Genomic DNA, 19,013 nt, shown 5'->3' on the forward strand with positions numbered 1-19,013 from the left:
TTTGCGTTGTGCAGCTTTCAGAGCTGTGTTCCTTTCATTTCTCGGCCTGTCGCCCGTTCCTCCGTCTTCAAAGCCAGCAACATCGTACCTCGTTTTAGTCCTGACATCGTGTACTCTCTTGCTAGTCCAGTCTCCCTCTGCCTCCTTCTTAGAAAGATGCTGATGACGACATTGAGGATCCACATCAATAATCCAATATCATCCTCCCATCTCAAGATCATTAACTGAACTGCATCTTTAAAGTCCGTTACCATATAATGTAACCCTATTCGTGTTTATGATGACATTGAGGATCCACATCAATAATCCAATATCATCCTCCCATCTCAAGATCATTAACTGAACTGCATCTTTAAAGTCTGTTACCATATAATGTAACCCTATTCGTGTTTTAGTGTTGTTTGTTTGTTTGCTTATCTTTGTTTTTGAGATGAAGTCTTGCTCTGTCGCCCAAGCTGGAGTGCAGTGGCGTGATCTCGGCTCACTGCAACCTCCACTTCCCGGGTTCAAGCGATTCTCCTGCCTTGGCATCCTGAGTGGCCAGGATTACAGGCTCGCACCACCACAGCCAGCTAATTTTCTTTTTTCCTTTTTTTTTTTTTTTTCAGATGGAGTCTTGCTCTGTCGCCCAGGCTGGAGTGCAGTGGTGCAATCTTGAATCACTGCAACCTCCACCTCCTGGGTTCATGCCATTCTCCTGCCTCAGCCTCCTGAGTAGCTGGGACTGCAGGCACCGCCATCACGCCCAGTTAATTTTTTTTTTTTTTTTTGTATTTTTAGTAGAGACAGGGTTTCACTGCATTAGCCAGGATGGTCTCGATCTCCTGACCTTGTGATCCACCCGCCTCGGCTTCCCAAAGTGCTGGGATTACAGGCATGAGCCACCGTGCCCGGCCAATTTGTATATTTTTAGTAGAGACGGGGTGTCGCCATGTGGGCCAGGCTGGTCTTGAACTCCTCACCTCAGGTGATCCACCCACCTCAGCCTCATTACAGGCTATTCATGGGTTTTAAGGATAAGGACCTGTACACGACGGGGCTGTAATTCAGCATGCCACAGCATTATTTTGTGGATGCACTCTGGGTACTATTCAAGAAGGCAGCATGAGAAATGGCATAGCCACCTTCCCTCAGGGAGCCGACAGGTAGAGCCCAGCCCGGGGCATCGTGTACTGGCAGAGGAGCTGTTGTGTTCGTTTCTGACCGATCAACGTGAGGGACACAGCTTCCTCCGCACACACCGAGGGGCGCACGCTGAAGCAGGTCATTAGGAGACCCGGGAGATCACAGCACCAGCTTAGCCAAATGAGGTTTCGGCAACGAGAGTCTGGTGCCAACATGATGGGTATTATTTAAGATTTTTAATCAAGCAGGAGAAACAAAGAGAACTGGGAAGGAGGAATAAAGTGCTGAAAAACATCTGCTCTTAAGTAATTTCATTTAAAGGAGAAAGAAACGGAGGCTCAAACCGAAGATGAATATTGACAATGATGTTTTTTGTTTCTTGTTTTGAGACGGAGTCCCACGCTGTTGCCCAGGCTGGGGTGCAATGGCACGATCTTGGTTCACTGCAACCTCCGCCTCCCGGGTTCAAATGCTTCTCCTGCCTCAGCCTCCTGAGTAGCTGGGACTAGAGGCGCCTGCCACTACACTCAACTAATTTTTGTATTTTTAGTAGAGATGGGGTTTCATCATATTGGCCAGGCTGGTCTCGAACTCCTGACCTCGTGATCTGCCTGCTTCAGCCTCCCAAAGTGCTGGGATGACAGGTGTGAGCCACCAGGCCCGGCCCTGACGATGATGTTTAAATAGGCAGAGAAAAAAGGGTGGTTCTGGCAAAGCAGAAAGCATTAAAAGGCACTGGGCTCAGTGTGTACAGCTTTGACTATAAACGGGAAAAGTCACAGGGAAACTCTGGTTTATTTACATTATGAATAAAAAATTTTAAACTGGTGAATTGATTAAACGTTTCAGCAAAAGACTAAAGAAAGCCATTTTCTGGAAGCATTTGGGTAAGTCACGTGGTCACGGAGCAGCGTTTAAAGCACCTGCTCCTTGAAGACCTCTGACCTGAGGATAACTTGAGGGATTTTCCAGGATGGGGTCCAGGGAAGTATATGAAGGATCCAAACATCATTTGGCTTTAAAAAAATCATTATGAAGAATTTGAAATATACAAACAATAGTCAAAGAGTAAAAACAAACCCTCATGGAAAAAAAAGAAAAAAATTGTCTCTATTTGAAGATGATACAATTGTCTTGATAGAAAATGTCAAATAATCTGGAAAAGAACTTTCTAGAACTAATAAATGAACTCAATACGTTCACAGGATACAAGATACATGTATAAAAATCCATTGTATTTCTATACAGTGACAATGAACAAGGGGAAACCAAAATACAAAATATGATACTATTTTAGGCCAGGTGTGGTGGCTCACGCCTGTAATCCCAGCACTTTGGGAGGCCGAGGCGAGTGGATCACCTGAGTTCAGCAGTTTGAGACCAGCCTGGCCAACATGGTGAAACCCGGTCTCCACAGAAAATACAAAAAAATTAGCTGGGTGAGGTGGCAGGTGCTTGTAGTCCCAGCTACTCGGGAGGCTAAGGCAGGAGAATCACTTGAACCCAGGAGGTGGAGGTTGCAGAGAGCCGAGATTGTGTCACTGTACTCCAGCCTGGGTTACAGAGCGAGACTCTGTCTCAAAGAAAAAACAAACTATTTTAAATTGCTCCAAAGAGAATGAGATACTTATATATAAATCTCTCCAAGCATATGTAGTTCTGTATGATAAAAATTATACAATTCTCATGAAAAACATCAAAGAAGACCCAAATAAAGGAAAGGCACACTACGTTCATGGAGCACATTCACTACAGTAAAGAGGTCCGTTCTCAATAAACTGATTTACAGAGTTAACAAAATTCAGGCTGGATGCAGTGGCTCACGCCTGCAATCCCAGCACTTTGGGAGGCTGAGGCAGGCGGATCACCTGAGGTCAAGAGTTTGAGACCAGCCCGGCCAACACGATGAAACCACGTCTCTAATAAAAATACAAAAATTACCTGGGTGTGGTGGAAGGCGCCTGTAATTCCAGCTACTTGGGAGGCTGAGGCAGAAATAATTGCTTGAACTCAGGAGGTGGAGGTTGCAGTGAGCTAAGACTGTGCCACTAAACTCCAGCCTGGGCGACAGAGCGAGAATCCGTCTCAAGAAACAAACAAATAAAATTCATATAAAAATCCAAGCATTTAAAAAATATACCTAGAAATTTTTTAAAAATATACATAGAAAAGATTATGGTAACATGTATAAAGCGATGGAAAAGCGAGTCGAAACCATTTTGAGAAAGAATTAAGTGACAGAGATCACACACGTTTTGGGCTTATTATATTGCTGTGATAAAATGGAGAGAGTATGGCACAGAACAAAGATAAGACACATAAATAAATGGAACAGCATAGAGAACCCAGAAACAAATACCTAGAATTATGTCCGACTAATTTTTGACAATGGAGCAAAAGTAATTGAATGGAGGAGGAATATCCATTTCACTGAAATTTCTGGAGCAAGGAGACACACAGTGAGCAACATCAAAAAATGAATCGCAACCTCAACCTGCTAGCTTTGATACAAATTAACTCAAAATACAAAACCATTGCGTGCTGTGGCTTCTATAATCTCAAAAAAAAAAAAATGAGTTGCATTTAACGATGGTATCTTCTACAGGAGGCCAAGGGACTATGATGATTCTCTTTTTTTCTTTTCTTTTGTTTTTGAGATGGAGTCTTGCTCTGTCGCCCAGGCTGGAGTGCAGCAGTGTGATCTCGGCTCACTGCAACCTCCACCTCCTGGATTCAAGAGATTCTCCTGCCTCAGCCTTCCGAGTATCTGGGACTACAGTCACCCACCACCACGCCTGGCTAATTTTTTTTTTTTTTTGTATTTTTAGTAGAGACGGGGTTTCACCGTATTGGCTAGGCTGGTCTTGAACTCCTGACCTTGTGATCCATCCGCCTTGGCCTCCCAAAGTGTTGGGATGACAGGTGTGGGCCACCGCGCCCGGCCAACAAGTCTTTTTTTCATGGTCAAAATCAAAATCTAAATTGCAAAATTCAGAAAAAGCAATTTTACGGCTTATAAGGTGCTTACATAGGCCTGATGTTTTCCAGTGAGGGAGGAAAAGCCACACAAAAAAGAAATACTCTGAAGAAAGCGAAAAGACAAGACACAGAATGTGAGAAACTAGTGGAAAGACAATAAATTTCCTAAAGGACTTGTGGCCAACATTTAGGAAGCATAGTTACAAGTCATATGACGATTGCATCTGACCCAATAAAAATTAGGAAATAGAATCGAAAGGACTTGTCACTAAATAAGATGCTTAAGTAGCAAAATAAGCCTATGAAGAGGGTCTGTGTTACTTGGGGGTTCTGGAATGCAGAAAGCAAGACAGAGTTACAAACGCAAAGGCTGGACGTGGTGGCTCACGCCTGTAATCCCAGCACTTTGGGAGGCCAAGGCAGGCAGATCACGAGGTCAGGAGATCAAGACCATCCTGGCTAACACGGTGAAACCCCGTCTCTACTAAAAAAATAAAAAAAAATTAGCCGGGCATGGTGGCGGGCGCCTGTAGTCCCAGGTACTCGGGAGGCTGAGGCAGGAGAATGGCGTGAACCCGGGAGGCGGAGCTTGCAGTGAGCTGAGATCCGGCCACTGCACTCCAGCCTGGGTGACAGAGCAAGTCTCTGTCTCAAAAAAAAAAAAAAGTTAAACAACCTCTAAAAAAGAAGTTGTAATTTTCTATATGTATACCTGTAGAAATAAATATATATATTTCTTATGTGTCTGTGTATGTATAAAATATATATTTTTATAATAAAATATATCTATATTATGTAAGCATTATATAATATATGCAATATAATATAAATATATGTAATACATATGTATTATATTTAATATAAATATATATAAAATATATAATATATATTTTATACTATATACAAATATTTTATATTTAATATATATTTAATATACAACATATTTAATATATAACATAAAATATTTAATATATAATACATATGTAATATATAATATAAATATAATACATATGTAATATAATATACGTATACAATACATATGCAATATAAGTATATAATACATATGTACATAATATACATATTTTAGTTAATATATGCGTAATATAAAACATATTTTATATATATTTGTAATATTTACATATACACAGAGCAAATACATATTTTTATATTATATTTTATATTATGAATATAAAATAGGTATAATATATTTTGTATTTTATATTACGTATATATATGCTATGCCAACTCTAACGGGTACCTTCTTTAATCATATTTTTTGGTCCTGTTTTGCAGTTCCATCTGGACTTGGAGCTGCCCTTTCAAAACGCCACAGCTGCTGTGTTCAGTCTGGTGAATGTCACATCCTGACTAAATTCTCAAAAGGAAGGGGATGAAACTCAGGGACATGTACCTGGGTCACCCAGAGAACCAGCAATGGGGACCACCTGTGGCTGGTCGCCTTTGTAACCTACGTGTGTAGATATGCACACATAGCATGTACATTGCTCACAACCCAGGTTTTCGGACATCAGTGTAACTGACCTGCTGGCTGGCATATGGTGAGGGCTGCCAGCCGGAACACACCAGGGAAAGGATAAGAAAAGTTAGCAGAGCAAGGAGCTATTTCAGTCCTGGTTCACGGTCCACCACCATGTGGCTCCATTTTAATGAGTCACGCGCCTCACCCTCCCAGATGCTGAATATTCACCTCCAACATCACACTCTTCAAGGAGACGTTTAGCAGACATTATCTGAGGGCTCCGTGCCGGGTAGACCTTGGTCACCCAGCAGGGATGATGTTCTCTCAGGGAAAGACAGATGCAGAAGGCAGGGGAAGGACCTAAATCCCAGGGGAATCAGCCACTAAGAATTCAGCATCTGGCCAAGTCGCTCCAACAAATTGTTCTTGTTGAGCCTCTCTCTTGAATCAGTGGATGGTTCCTGGAACTGGAAGGAAAGGGAAGACAGCCAGAAGCTATGGTGTATGTGTGTGTGGCTGGGCAGGGAAAGGAGAGAGGTGGAGAGAAGGAGGAGGAGAGGAAGGAAGAGGAGAGGGGAGGAGAAGGAGAAGGAGAGGGGAGGAAGAAAGAGGAGGAGAAGAAGGAGAGGGGAGAAGGAGGAGGAGTAAAAAGAGAAGTGGGAGGAGAGGGTAGAAGGAGGAGGAGGAGAGGCGAGGAGGAAAAGAAGAGGAGAGGAGGAGGAGGAGGAGAGGGGAGGACAAGGAGGAGAAGGGAGGAGGAGGAGAGGGGAGGACAAAGAGGAGAAGGGAGGAGGAGGAGAGAGGAAGAGGAGGAGGAGGAGAGGGGAGGACAAGGAGGAGAAGGGAGGAGGAGGAGGTGAAAGAGGAGAGGAAAGGAGGAGGAGAGGGGAAGAGGGGAAGAGGGGAAGGGGAAGAGGAGGAGGAGGAGAGGGTAGAAGGGAGGGAGGAGGAGGACAAAGACAGTGGGAGGAGGAGAAATAGAAGTAAATGAAGAAGGAGAACAAGAAAAGATGAAAAAGGAGAGGGAGTAGAAGGAAAAGGAGAAGGAGGAAGAGGAGAAGGAGTATCAAATGGTACAATTTCTAAAATCCTATCTGAGCAAGGCTAGCCCTTCTCCAAAGGAAATCACCAAGTAAGCAGTAACAAGCAAAATAAAAGAAAGGACAGTCTTTAGGAGACAAACCTAGTAGGTCAGATTTTTTTTTTAAGAAGCTTAGTTTCTATTGGATACAGTTTCATCTTTATAGCTCACTGATTATGAAAAAGCTTATGGAATAATATGATAATTACCAAACAACAAAATCACTAAACAGTTGTAGACTTTTACTACACAATAAATGACAAAACCAAAAACCAAAAAAAAAAAAAAAAAAAGAGGGGAATGTTTAAAACTCAGTTGTGTTTCCTCCGAGGCACGGCTTTTATACCAAGTTGGGATCTGAACGGCACCGGCCACAGAGACTGTTTTGTTACAAGCACTGCGGGCACATTCTTCACTGGGTGGAAGGGAAAAGCTCAGCACCAAATACTTTCTGTGAAGTCTCTGAAAGCTTCCTCAATGATGAGATTAAACTTGCAAAACCTTTCTCGCTGTGGGGAGACGACGACGACAGCTCCAATGACAGGGCTTCTGTAGCCAGGGCGTTCCGGTTCTCCGAAACAAGCAAGAGAGGCGTGCATACATTAATCCAAGGATGTGTCCCAGCCAGTAATTAGCCACCACTTGCAGGGAAAAGCAGGGAGTCGAGAGCTTGTGTCACAGAATATACAATTTCCTCATGATGCCCCACAAAAAGCTATCTCCATTCAGATGGCTCCTACGTGGTTGTGCCAATCATAACAAGAACCAAGATCTACAAACAAAAGAGAGAAGAAAGAAAAGAAAGGAAGGAGGGAGGGAGGGAGGGAGGGAGGGAGGGAAGGAAGGAAGGAAGGAAGGAAGGAAGGAAGGAAGGAAGGAAGGAAGGAAGGAAGGAAGGAAGGAAGGAAGGAAGGAAGGAAGGAAGGAAGGAAGGAAGGAAGGGAGGGGGAAGAAGGAAGGAAGGAGACAGGGAAGGAGGAAGGAGACAGGGAAGGAGGGAAGGAGTGAGAGAGGAGGGTAAAGGAAGGAAGAAAGGAGAAAGGAAGGAAGGAGAAAGGAAGGAAGGAGAAAGAAAGGGAGAAAGAAAGGAAGGAAGAAGGAAGGAAGAATGACGGAAGGAAGAATGACGGAAGAAGAAGGAAGGAAGAAAGGAAGGGAGAGAGGAAGGGAGAGAAGAAGGGAGAGAGGGAGAGAGGGAGGGAGGGAGGGAGGGAGGAAGAAAGGAAGAAAGAAAGAAGAAAGGAAGAAAGAAGAAAGGAAGAAAGGAAGAAGAAAGAAAGAAGAAAGGAAGAAAGAAGAAAGGAAGAAAGCAAGGAAGCAAGGAGAAAGGAAGGAAGGAAGGAAGGAGAAAGGAAGGAAGGAAGGAAGGAAGGAAGGAAGGAAGGAAGGAAGGAGGAAGTCCTTCTTCTTGTGAGTAAATGCCGTATCCCAGATATTCCCTTTGTTGGCCAACTCCATGGTTAGTTTATCTAAAAAATTAATGGGAATGAAGTAATCAACATAATTGGTCTTGTCTCCTATGTGATATGCCCATGGTTTAACTATTTTTATGTGTGTGTGTGTGAGACGGACTCTCACTCTGTCGCCCAGGCTGGAGTGCAGTGGCCGGATCTCAGCTCACTGTAACCTCTGCCTCCTGGGTTCAAGCGATTCCCTTGCCTCAGTCTCCCAAGTAGCGGGGACTACAAGTGCCCGCCACCACGCCTGGCTAATTTTTTTGTATTTTAGTAGAGATGGGGTTTCACCATGTTAGCCAGGATGGTCTCAATCTCCTGACCTCGTGATCCACCCACCTCGGCCTCCCAAAGTGCTGGGATTACAGGCGTGAGCCACCGCGCCCAGCCAGTTTAACTATTTTTAAAAATAATTTGAAGGCTGTCTCCTGGCAGAATTTCCTCTTGCTCTGTGGACGTCAGATTTTGTTCTTTTCATGTCTTCAACTGATTAGGTGAGGCCCCACCCACATTATGGAGAGAGGATCATCTTGACTCAAAGTCACGGATTTAAATATCATCCCCATCCAAAAACACATTCACAGAAACATCCAGAATAATGTTTGCCCACACATCTGGGCACGGTGACCCAGACAAGGAGACACATAAAATTAACCATCACAAATATTATTACTTAAATGAAATGCTTAAAAAGAAAAGGAAGAGGAAATATAAAGCAAGGGATTAGAAGTAAACAGTATATTCATGAAAGCAGCTGGGCAGAGAAGAGGCTGATATAAATGGGACACAACATCAGAGCAAACTCGTGGAAGACAGGGGTGTCTGGCATGCTTGTGGACCAAGAGTAAGAGCTTAAGAGAGGTCTATTGAATGTCTTCTTCTCCTGTCAATCTGAAGCCAGTGACTGCTGGGGTTTGAAGGCAGAAATCCCATACGAATACCTAGAAGTCCACTGTTGTGCCAAGTTTTACCTCCGCTTTGGGGACACTGCCTTCAGAATAGTCTAACTTGTCCTTACAACTCTGGTTCAAGCATAGATCATTGATCCAAGCTAGTATGAAATATCAATGTGTGTGCACATAGGCATGTGTGTTACCAGGAAACAACCCAGTAGGAATGACAGCACCACAGCCATAACGTAGATTAAAATGTAGACCTCACAGTGTTATCAGGATCAGCTTTTTTCAAGAGACCATGGGCTTCATTCATTCAAAAAGCACAGTTGCATGGTAGACCATTACCTTGCCTGCTCATTTATTTCTATATACCTAGCTTCTCACACTGAAGATATGCACACTAAACATTGGTCAAACAAAAATGAGTGGATAAATGACTAACCAATTTGTTTCATCCTCCCTAGAAGACAAGCACTGGTCATTTTACATGGTGCCCAAAACTGACTCTAGTGTGTGCTTTTAAACCCTATTTAATAGGACCAACCAGGCCAGGGACGGTGGCTCACACCTGTCATCCCAGTACTTTGGGAGGCCAGGGCGAGCAGATCACCTGAGGTTGGGAGTTCAAGACCCGCCTGACCAACACGGAGAAACCCTGTTTCTACTAAAAATACAAAATCAGCTGGGTGTCATGGCATATGCCTGTAGCAGAAACGGCTGAACCCAGGAGGCGGAGGTTGCAGTGAGCTGAGATCGCACCATTGCACGTAAGCCTGGGCAACAAGAGCAAAACTCCGCCTCAAAATAAATAAATAAATAAATAAATATAAGACCAATCAAAGGAGATCTTGTATGAATGGTCCAAAACTAAAGTGTGCATGATTTTATTTTCCAAGTCAAATGGGCCTCAGAGCTTAGCAGAAAGTATCATCATTATCACCATCATCATCGTCATCATCATCACCATCCTCACCAACATCATCATCCTCACCAACATCATCATCCTCACCATCATCATCCTCACCATCATCTCCATTACCTCTCCCATTATCATCATCACTACCACCATCATTATCATCATCATCATTACCATCATCTCCATTATCACTACCACCACCATCATCACCATCATCATCAACATCATTATCTCCATTATCACCACCATCACCATCCTCACCAACATCATCATCCTCACACCATCATCTCCATTACCTCTCCCATTGTCATCATCACTATCACCATCATTATCATCATCATCATCACCATCACCATCGTCATCTCCATTAGCACCACCATCACCATCATCATCTTCATTACCTCTCCCATCATCATCACCATCATCATCATCCTCACCATCATCATCCTCATCACCATTATCTCCATTACCTCTCCTATCATCATCATCATCACTACCACCATCATTATCATCATCATTACCATCATCTCCATTATCACCACGACCATCATCACCATCGTCACCATCATCATCACCATCATCATCTCCATTATCACCACCATCACCATCCTCACCATCATCATCCTCACCGTCATCATCCTCATCACCATTATCTCCATTACCTCTCCCATTATCATCATTACCACCATCATTATCACCATCACCACCATCATCATCTTCATTACCTCTCCCATCATCATCACCATCCTCACCATCATCATCCTCACCATCATCATCCTCATCACCATTATCTCCATTACCTCTCCCATCATCATCATCATCATAATCATCACTACCACCATTATCATCATCATCATTACCATCATCATCTCCATTATCACCCCCACCACCATCATCACCATCATCATCTTCATTACCTCTCCCGTCATCATCACCATCCTCACCATCATCGTCATCCTCACCATCATCATCCTCATCACCATCATCTCCATTACCTCTCCCATTATCATCATCATCACTACCACCATCATTATCATCATCATCACCGTCATCATCTCCATTATCACCACCATCACCATCATCACCATCATCATTGCCTCTCCCATCATCATCATCACCATCCTTACCATCATCATCATCCTCACCATCATCATCACCATCATCTCCATTACCTCTCCCATTACCATCATCACTACCACCATTATCATCATCATCATCACCATCCTCACCGTCATCATCCTCATCACCATTATCTCTATTACCTCTCCCATCATCATCATCATCATCACTACCACCATTATCATCATCATCATTACCATCATCTCCATTATCACCACCACCACCATCACCATTGTCACCATCATCATCACCATCATCTCCATTACCTCTTCCATCATCATCATCACCATCATCCTCACCACCATCATCTCCATCACCTCTCCCATCATCATCATCACTACCACCATCATTATCATCACCATCATCTCCATTATCACCATCACCTCCATTATCACCATCACCATCGTCACCATCATCATCACCATCATCTTCATTACCTCTCCCATCGTCATCACTACCACCATCTTCACCATCGTCATCATCACCATCTTCATTACCTCTCCCATCATCATCACCATCATCATCTCCATTATCACTACCATCATCATCATCATCTCCACTATCACCACCCCATCATCATCATCACCATCATCATCACCATCATCATCTTACCACGCCATTGTCATTATCACACCAACACCAGCAGCATCATCATTGTCATCATCATTACTACAATGTTGATAATCAGCTATAAGACTCTGAATCCCACAAGACGAGTCAGCAGTGCTGCCACTGGGACATCTGAGAACAATATGCCCTGGAAGGATTTTCTCCCTTTCTTTTTTAATCCCAGAATGGCAGTGGTTTGACTGATGTTCTCTTTTGGACTATGAAGCATCTTCTGTGACCTAGAAACAACTTAGAGTGATGACTCTTTGAGAGACACCACCACCTAAGTGACCTTATAACAAATTGGTCTGGTTCAAGAGTCCTAAATCATTTTAAATGCCGCTTCAGTGCCTGTACACTCATTTGTTGTGCTGTCACTCTGGTTTCTTGGGAATAAATTAACAAAAACAGAATTGGAGATTGTCTCTTTCTGTCTTCACTTCCCTTCAAAAAGTATCATTTTTCCCCCCCACTGGAAGAACTTGTTGTCCAGAACAAGTGTAGGCATAGAAATGCTAATTTTTGTTACTTCACCTTTCTGGGAAAATAAGGGGGAGTGGAGCCATCTGTGGTTATGGCCATCTCTTGGCCAATACCGTTGGTTTTGAAATAAACTGATTTTGAATTAGATGTGCAGTGTGCATCTGTGAGATTGAAGTTAGACGTGTGTGTAGGAGAGGGAAGCCCACAAAGCTGTGAAGATACAGTAGGAAGAAGGGCTCTATGAGAAAATGTAAAACAATGGCATTTGTTTGGATCAGATACAGCTATGTCTGAGTGGACTAAAGATACAAATCTGCTCGTGGCCACAGCAGATGTCACTCCTGGGCCCCATGGATAAGCAACAGAAAGTCAAAGGTGGCAAATCTATCAAGCCTTTCTGAGCTTCTATGATGGACGGTTGGGTCCTCGGCCATCAGTGAGGATTGGCAGTGTCTTCTCAGCAATGTAAGAGTTTGAATCCAAGCCTCCGTGAATTTGGGAGGACAGCCCAGCTGGAAGCTGTGACTCAACAAGGCCAGCCTGAGACTCCACAAGCTCAAATAATTGTTCAGGCAGATAAATGCCATTAGGCTGCCAAGGTGACGTGGTAAGGTGTTTGTCAAGGTAGATGGAGCCTGGTGAGGGAAAGTTAGGGTAGAAAACTTCAGAAATCCAGGCAGGAAAACTTCAGGCATATGGATAAGCCATCCATCCATCTACCTGCCATTCACCCATTCATTCACTTATACACATATCCATCCATCCAACCATCCATCCCTTTATTCATCCACCTACCATCCACCCATCTATGCACCCACCCACTCATCCACCCATCTATCCAGACAGCCAGCCAGCAACCCATCCATCTACCGATCCATCCATCCACTTATCCATCCACTCATGCACATATCCACCATCCATTTATCCAACTATCCACCCATTTATCCATCTATCCACTCGTCCCTCTGTCTATCCATCCTTCCTTCCATTCAACATGCATACATAATGTGTCAGAAACTTCCTTGTACTTGGGGACACAGGGCATCAAGATACAGTCCAGTTAACAGAACTCCAAGCTCCAGGCCACAGTTGGAGCTTCAAGAAGAAAGAAACTTCTTTCTTTCTTCTTGGGAACAGAGAGGAGCGTGCATTTAGTAATTCAGACACAATTCCTCACTTAACAAGACGAGTAGACCACAAAAGGCAGAGCTCAACTTAGCATCCATTGATAAGTACCAAGACACCCCCTTCTCAGGTAGACTTATGAGAGCAAGGACATCATTCTACCCTCTCCACAAAAGTACTGGTACAAGAAGGGCTTTCTCCATGGCTAGCTGAAGAGGTCCCCAGCTCAAGTTCAGATTGATCTAGGAAGAGTCCTGAAAATGACCCTGTTGGTGGAGATTCTGGGAAGGGGCAGTGAAGGACTCTTCAGGAAAAGGTAAGGACCAAGAGAAAGAACATGAAATCCAAGGATGAAAGTTAAAGACAAAATGCAGAAGAGAGGTTGAACTTGAGTAGAAGCCGGAATGAGGGCAGCATTTGCATTGATGGAGGGAAGAGAAAACTATCCTAGGCAGAGGGTATACCAAAAACACAAGGCAACTATTATTCATGAAGATCTTGCTTGAGGAGCAATATGGACTCCAGAGCAGGTACAAGACACGTGGCAGGTCGTGGTGGATGAGTGATCTGTCGAAACGAAGGCTAGAAGGCCATGAACAGATGGCCAAGGGCTTGGCTTGTGGGCAATGAGAGAGTAGTGAAGGCATGGAGGAATGCAGGATTGCTCTAGTGCATAGAGCCCAGTGGGGGTCCAGTGGGAGAAGCTGGAAAAAGGATAAACCTAGAATCCAGTGGGAGAGGCTGAAAGAATGGAAACCAGTTGTAACACCATTGCTGTAACTGAGCTTTGGAAAGAACTTCGCATAGTAGGCGGGCGACAATGCAGAAACGAGGGCGTAAGAGAAATTTTGAAAGAAGGCACGTGAGATAAGAAATCATTGTGGAAAACAGTGTGACGATTCTTCAAAGAACTAAAAAGTGAACTACCATTCAACCCAGCAATCCCATTACCGGACATACACCCAAAAGAATATCAATCATGTTATCGTAAAGACACATGCAAGTGTGTGTTCACTGCAGCACCATTCACACTAGGAAAGACATGAAATCAACCTAAATTCCCATCAGTGCTGGACTGAATAAAGAAAATGTAGTACACATATACCATGGAATACTATGCAGCCATAACAAGAAAGAGATCATGTCCTTTGCAGGAACATGGATGGAGCTGGACACTATTATCTCAAGACAGATAGAAAGATAAATAGATAGATAGACAGATAGATAGATAGATAGATAGATAGATAGATAGATAGATTAGATAGATAGATAAATAGATAAATAGATATAGATGATTGATAGATAGATAACCACATGAGCCTCTGAGGATATTGAGTTATATATGTAACTTAATTTATTAACATAAACACCCATCATGTTATTAACTTATTAACATCTATCATATGAATTATCTTCTAATTAGCACAGCGACTTGACACACCCAGAACGACACAGCGTGTCCTAACTATTGCAGGGAAGAAAATGGGAGGAGGGAGAGGATTAGAAAAAAATAACTAATGGGTACCAGGCTTCATACCTAGATGATGAAATAATCTGCACAACAAACTCTCATGACCCAAGTTTACCTACATAACAAACTTACATGTGTACTCCTGAACATAATAGAAAACTTAGGGAGAAGACACGTCATTTTCACAAGTGTTTTAAACTTGCTCCCCTCTTCACGGGTAGCAGTGCATATGTTCTTATCCTTTGTTTCTTTCGAAGAAATCAATGTGCTTCTAAGCCAGCATAAGCTGACAACCCATGTGGATAAGAGGAGGAGGTATTGTGTTATAAGGAATTTTTTTTGTATAAACCAGAGAGAGGAGAGAGAGAATTATTGTGTGAGGACACAAGATTTATCCACAAAGATGCGTTTAAGACAAATTTGAATTTCTACAGGAAACTCATCCCCTACCAGCCAAACGGATGGATTATGACAAAGCCTGTGATTGGCTCCAGAAATCCATCAGCTCTTTTTGAAACTTAGTTTTAATTTAGTTCTGAAACAAAAAGAATGAGTAAAATGTTTCTCTAATACAATGTCCAAAATGGTGAGGCAAACTCCACCAGCAGAGAAAGCTATTGGCCGTCATGCAACCTGTGCAGAGTTTATGAAATTAGCATGCAGAGGCTAAGGGTGTATTAGTCCATTTTCATGCTGCTGATAAAGACATACCCGAGACTGGGAAATTTATAAAGAAAAAGGGGTTTGACAGACTCACAATTTCAGATGGCTGAGAAGGCCTCAAAATCGTGGTAGAAGGCAACAGGCAGGTCTTACATGGTGGCAGGCAAGAGAGAATAAGAACCAAGTGAAAGGGGAATTCCCTTATAAAACCATCAGATCTCGATGAGACTTATTCACTACCACAAGAACAGTATGGGGGAAACCGCCCCCATGATTCAATGACCTCCCATTGGGTCCCTTCCATCACACATGGGAATTATGGGAGCTACAATTCAAGATGAGATTTGGGTGGGGACACAGCCAAACCATATCAAGTGCAAACCAAGTTTCTGACTTCTCTTGAGGGGAAAGATACTTGAAAGATTTGAGTAGTTGGGAGCCAACCACCATGATCTCCTGCCCTCTGAATTAACAGTGTAATCACAACCGCCATCTTTGAACAACAGTGTTACAGTTGAAAAGTTAGAGGAAAAATGTCTGACTTTCCTCTAGCTTTTCTCCCCCAACACTACTCAGATTTCTTTCCTTACAAATGGTCAAGTGGACGTGGATGAGGAGGTTGAGCTGGTTCTCACAGAGGAGTAGGGAGTCTGAAATGACTTTCAGTCTGGGAAAAGAAGACAGAAATCACTTCTACAGTCTTTTCAGGATCAAGCTTCAGGTAGGTGCATCCGTGCAGCATTCTCCCCTAAAGAACTTGATAGTACGAGAAATAAGCCTGCCTGCAAACTACACCACACATTGTGTCACCAAAAGCATGCAATTAAATGTTGAATGCAGACCAAGATACTCTCTAGAACTGTCTAACAGAAGAGTTGAGGACTTTCTAGAACTATCTAACGGAAGAGTTGAGGACTTTCTAGAACTAAGGGAAGAGTTGCGACTTTCTAGAACTAATGGAAGAGCTGAGGACTTTCTAGAACTATCTAACGGAAGAGTTGACAACTTTCTAGAACTGTCTAAGGGAAGAGTTGCGACTTTCTAGAACTAATGGAAGAGCTGAGGACTTTCTAGAACTATCTAACGGAAGAGTTGACAACTTTCTAGAACTGTCTAAGGGAAGAGTTGCGACTTTCTAGAACTAATGGAAGAGCTGAGGACTTTCTAGAACTATCTAACGGAAGAGTTGACAACTTTCTAGAACTAAGGGAAGAGTTGACGACTTTCTAGAACTATCTAACGGAAGAGTTGACGACTTTCTAGAACTGTCTAATGGAAGAGTTGAGGACTTTCTAGAACTATCTAACGGAAGAGTTGACAACTTTCTAGAACTGTCTAAGGGAAGAGTTGCGACTTTCTAGAACTAATGGAAGAGTTGAGGACTTTCTAGAACTATCTAACGGAAGAGTTGAGGACTTTCTAGAACTATCTAACGGAAGAGTTGAGGACTTTCTAGAACTATCTAACGGAAGAGTTGACAACTTTCTAGAACTGTCTAAGGGAAGAGTTGCGACTTTCTAGAACTAATGGAAGAGCTGAGGACTTTCTAGAACTGTCTAACGGAAGAGTTGAGGAAAACCGGAAACGCCCATTGAGGGACCTGGCTCCAGTCTCCTGGAGGTAGGCGGGAGCATGACTGTGATTTCAGGAGTGGGAATCCAGTTAATTACATCCTTCTGGGTGTGTCAAGAGGCTGTGCTAATTAGAAGAGGATTCATATGATGCATGTTAATAAGTTACATACATAACTCAATAGCCTCAGAGGCTCATGTGATTATCTGTCTATGTATCTCTGTATCTATCTATATATCACCTATCTATACACATAAATATATATGCATGCAATCAATATATGCACAAACTATATCATATTTTATTACACTATATCACAAGAATAAACTGTATATACATATGTTCATGTGTCACTTTTATATATATATGTGTATATATATAAAAATATATGTGTGTGTGTGTATGTAATCACATGATCCTTAGAGGATTTTTCTTTTTTTGAAATGGAATCTTGCTCTGTCACCCAGGCTGGAGTGCAGTGGTGCACTCTCAGCTCACTGAAACCTCTGCCTCCCGGGTTCAAGGGATTCTCCTGCCTCAGCCTCCCTAGTAGCGGGGATTACAAGAGTCCACCACCACGCCCAGCCAATTTTTGTATTTTTAGTAGAGACAGGGTTTCACCATGTTGGCCAGGCTGGTCTCCATCTCCTGACTTCAGATGATATGCCTGCCTCACCCTCCCAAAGCGCTGTAATTACAAGCATGAGCCACCACACCCAGCCCCTTTGAGGATATTGAGTTATTTTTACAATTCATTGATATTCTGCTGAGTGAATATTGTATTGTTTTATCTTGTATACATTTATTGATGTGGCGTATGTATATGCCATTCCTTTTTTTTTTTTTTTATTTGAGATGGAGTCTCACTCTGTTGTCCAGGCTGGAGTACAGTGGCGCGATCTCAGCTCACTGCAACCTCCGCCTCCTGGGTTCAAGCGATTCTCCTGCCTCAGCCTCCTGAGTAGCTGGGACCACAGGCGCCTGCCACTACTCCTGGCTAATTTTTTATATTTTTAGTAGAGACGGGGTTTCACTGTGTTAGCCAGGCTGGTCTGGAACTCCTGACCTCGTGATCCGCCTGCCTCGGCCTCCCAAAGTGCTGGGGTGACAGGCGTGAGCCACCGCGCCCGGCCTATGCCATTACTTTCCATGGCAAAACCCACAATTACTTTTGCACCAACCCAATGCCATTTATTTCACCTCAACCTCTATTGACACCGACTTCTTCTCTGGTCATGTGTAGCTTCTCAGACAAATGTGTCTCCTGAGAGAGCATAGGACCACCCTGGCTGGATGGCACCACATTAGAGAGTAACGTGTGGGTCAGAAGTTGGTCTCTCGTAAGCTAATGCAACAACTGGTGGCTGTACTATCCTTCTCAATCCGAGCTTGTAAGCCTCCAAAACTGAGGATCACCTGCTGGTTTCTGGTGAATTTATGCCCATAAATACCGTTTCGTGGGTGCAGCACACCAACATGGCACATGTATACCTACGTAACAAACCTGCACGTTGTGCACATGTACCCTAGAACTTAAAGTATAATAAAAAATTAAAAAAACAACAACAATCAAAATGAAACAAAACAGCAACAACAAAAACTCCAGAAACTCACTGAGGTAAAACTATATATACTCATCAGATATAGCACTCACTCAATTGTATATTTATCGCTATTTATACGAATATTGTATTTCTGGTCATACGATTTGTGGTAAAAATGATCCATTAAGTAAAAAAAAAAAAAAAAAAAATACCGTTTCATGGCTCGGGAGCACCGCAGATTTCATGATATTAAATTGTTCCTTCTGACTGAGCTCTGATTGAGCTAACTGACGCTACATTTAATTTCAGGGTGGACTGAATCCAACAGGTTTACTAATAAGAGCAGGAGGCCAGGCGCGGTGGCTCACGCCTGTAATCCCAGCACTTTGGGAGGCCGAGGCGGGCGGATCACAAGGTCAGGAGATGGAGACTCTCCTGGCTAACACGGTGAAACTCCATCTCTACTAAAAATACAAAAAATTAGCCAGGTGTAGTG

The 19,013-nt window shown here is 43.0% G+C and overlaps 1 long non-coding RNA gene across 1 annotated transcript in view; it reads right to left on the bottom strand.

Moving 5' to 3' along the window:
- LOC141409395 (uncharacterized) overlaps positions 1-19,013 on the bottom strand; it is a 36,095-nt gene that overhangs the window by 7,634 nt on the left and 9,448 nt on the right. Inside the window, exon 2 of the long non-coding RNA XR_012429895.1 lies at positions 3,067-3,209. This is a non-coding gene — a long non-coding RNA (uncharacterized lncRNA). The remainder of the gene's footprint in view (positions 1-3,066; positions 3,210-19,013) is intronic.

The sequence above is a fragment of the Macaca fascicularis genome, chromosome X, assembly GCF_037993035.2.
Source record: "Macaca fascicularis isolate 582-1 chromosome X, T2T-MFA8v1.1".
Taxonomy (NCBI): domain Eukaryota; kingdom Metazoa; phylum Chordata; class Mammalia; order Primates; family Cercopithecidae; genus Macaca; species Macaca fascicularis.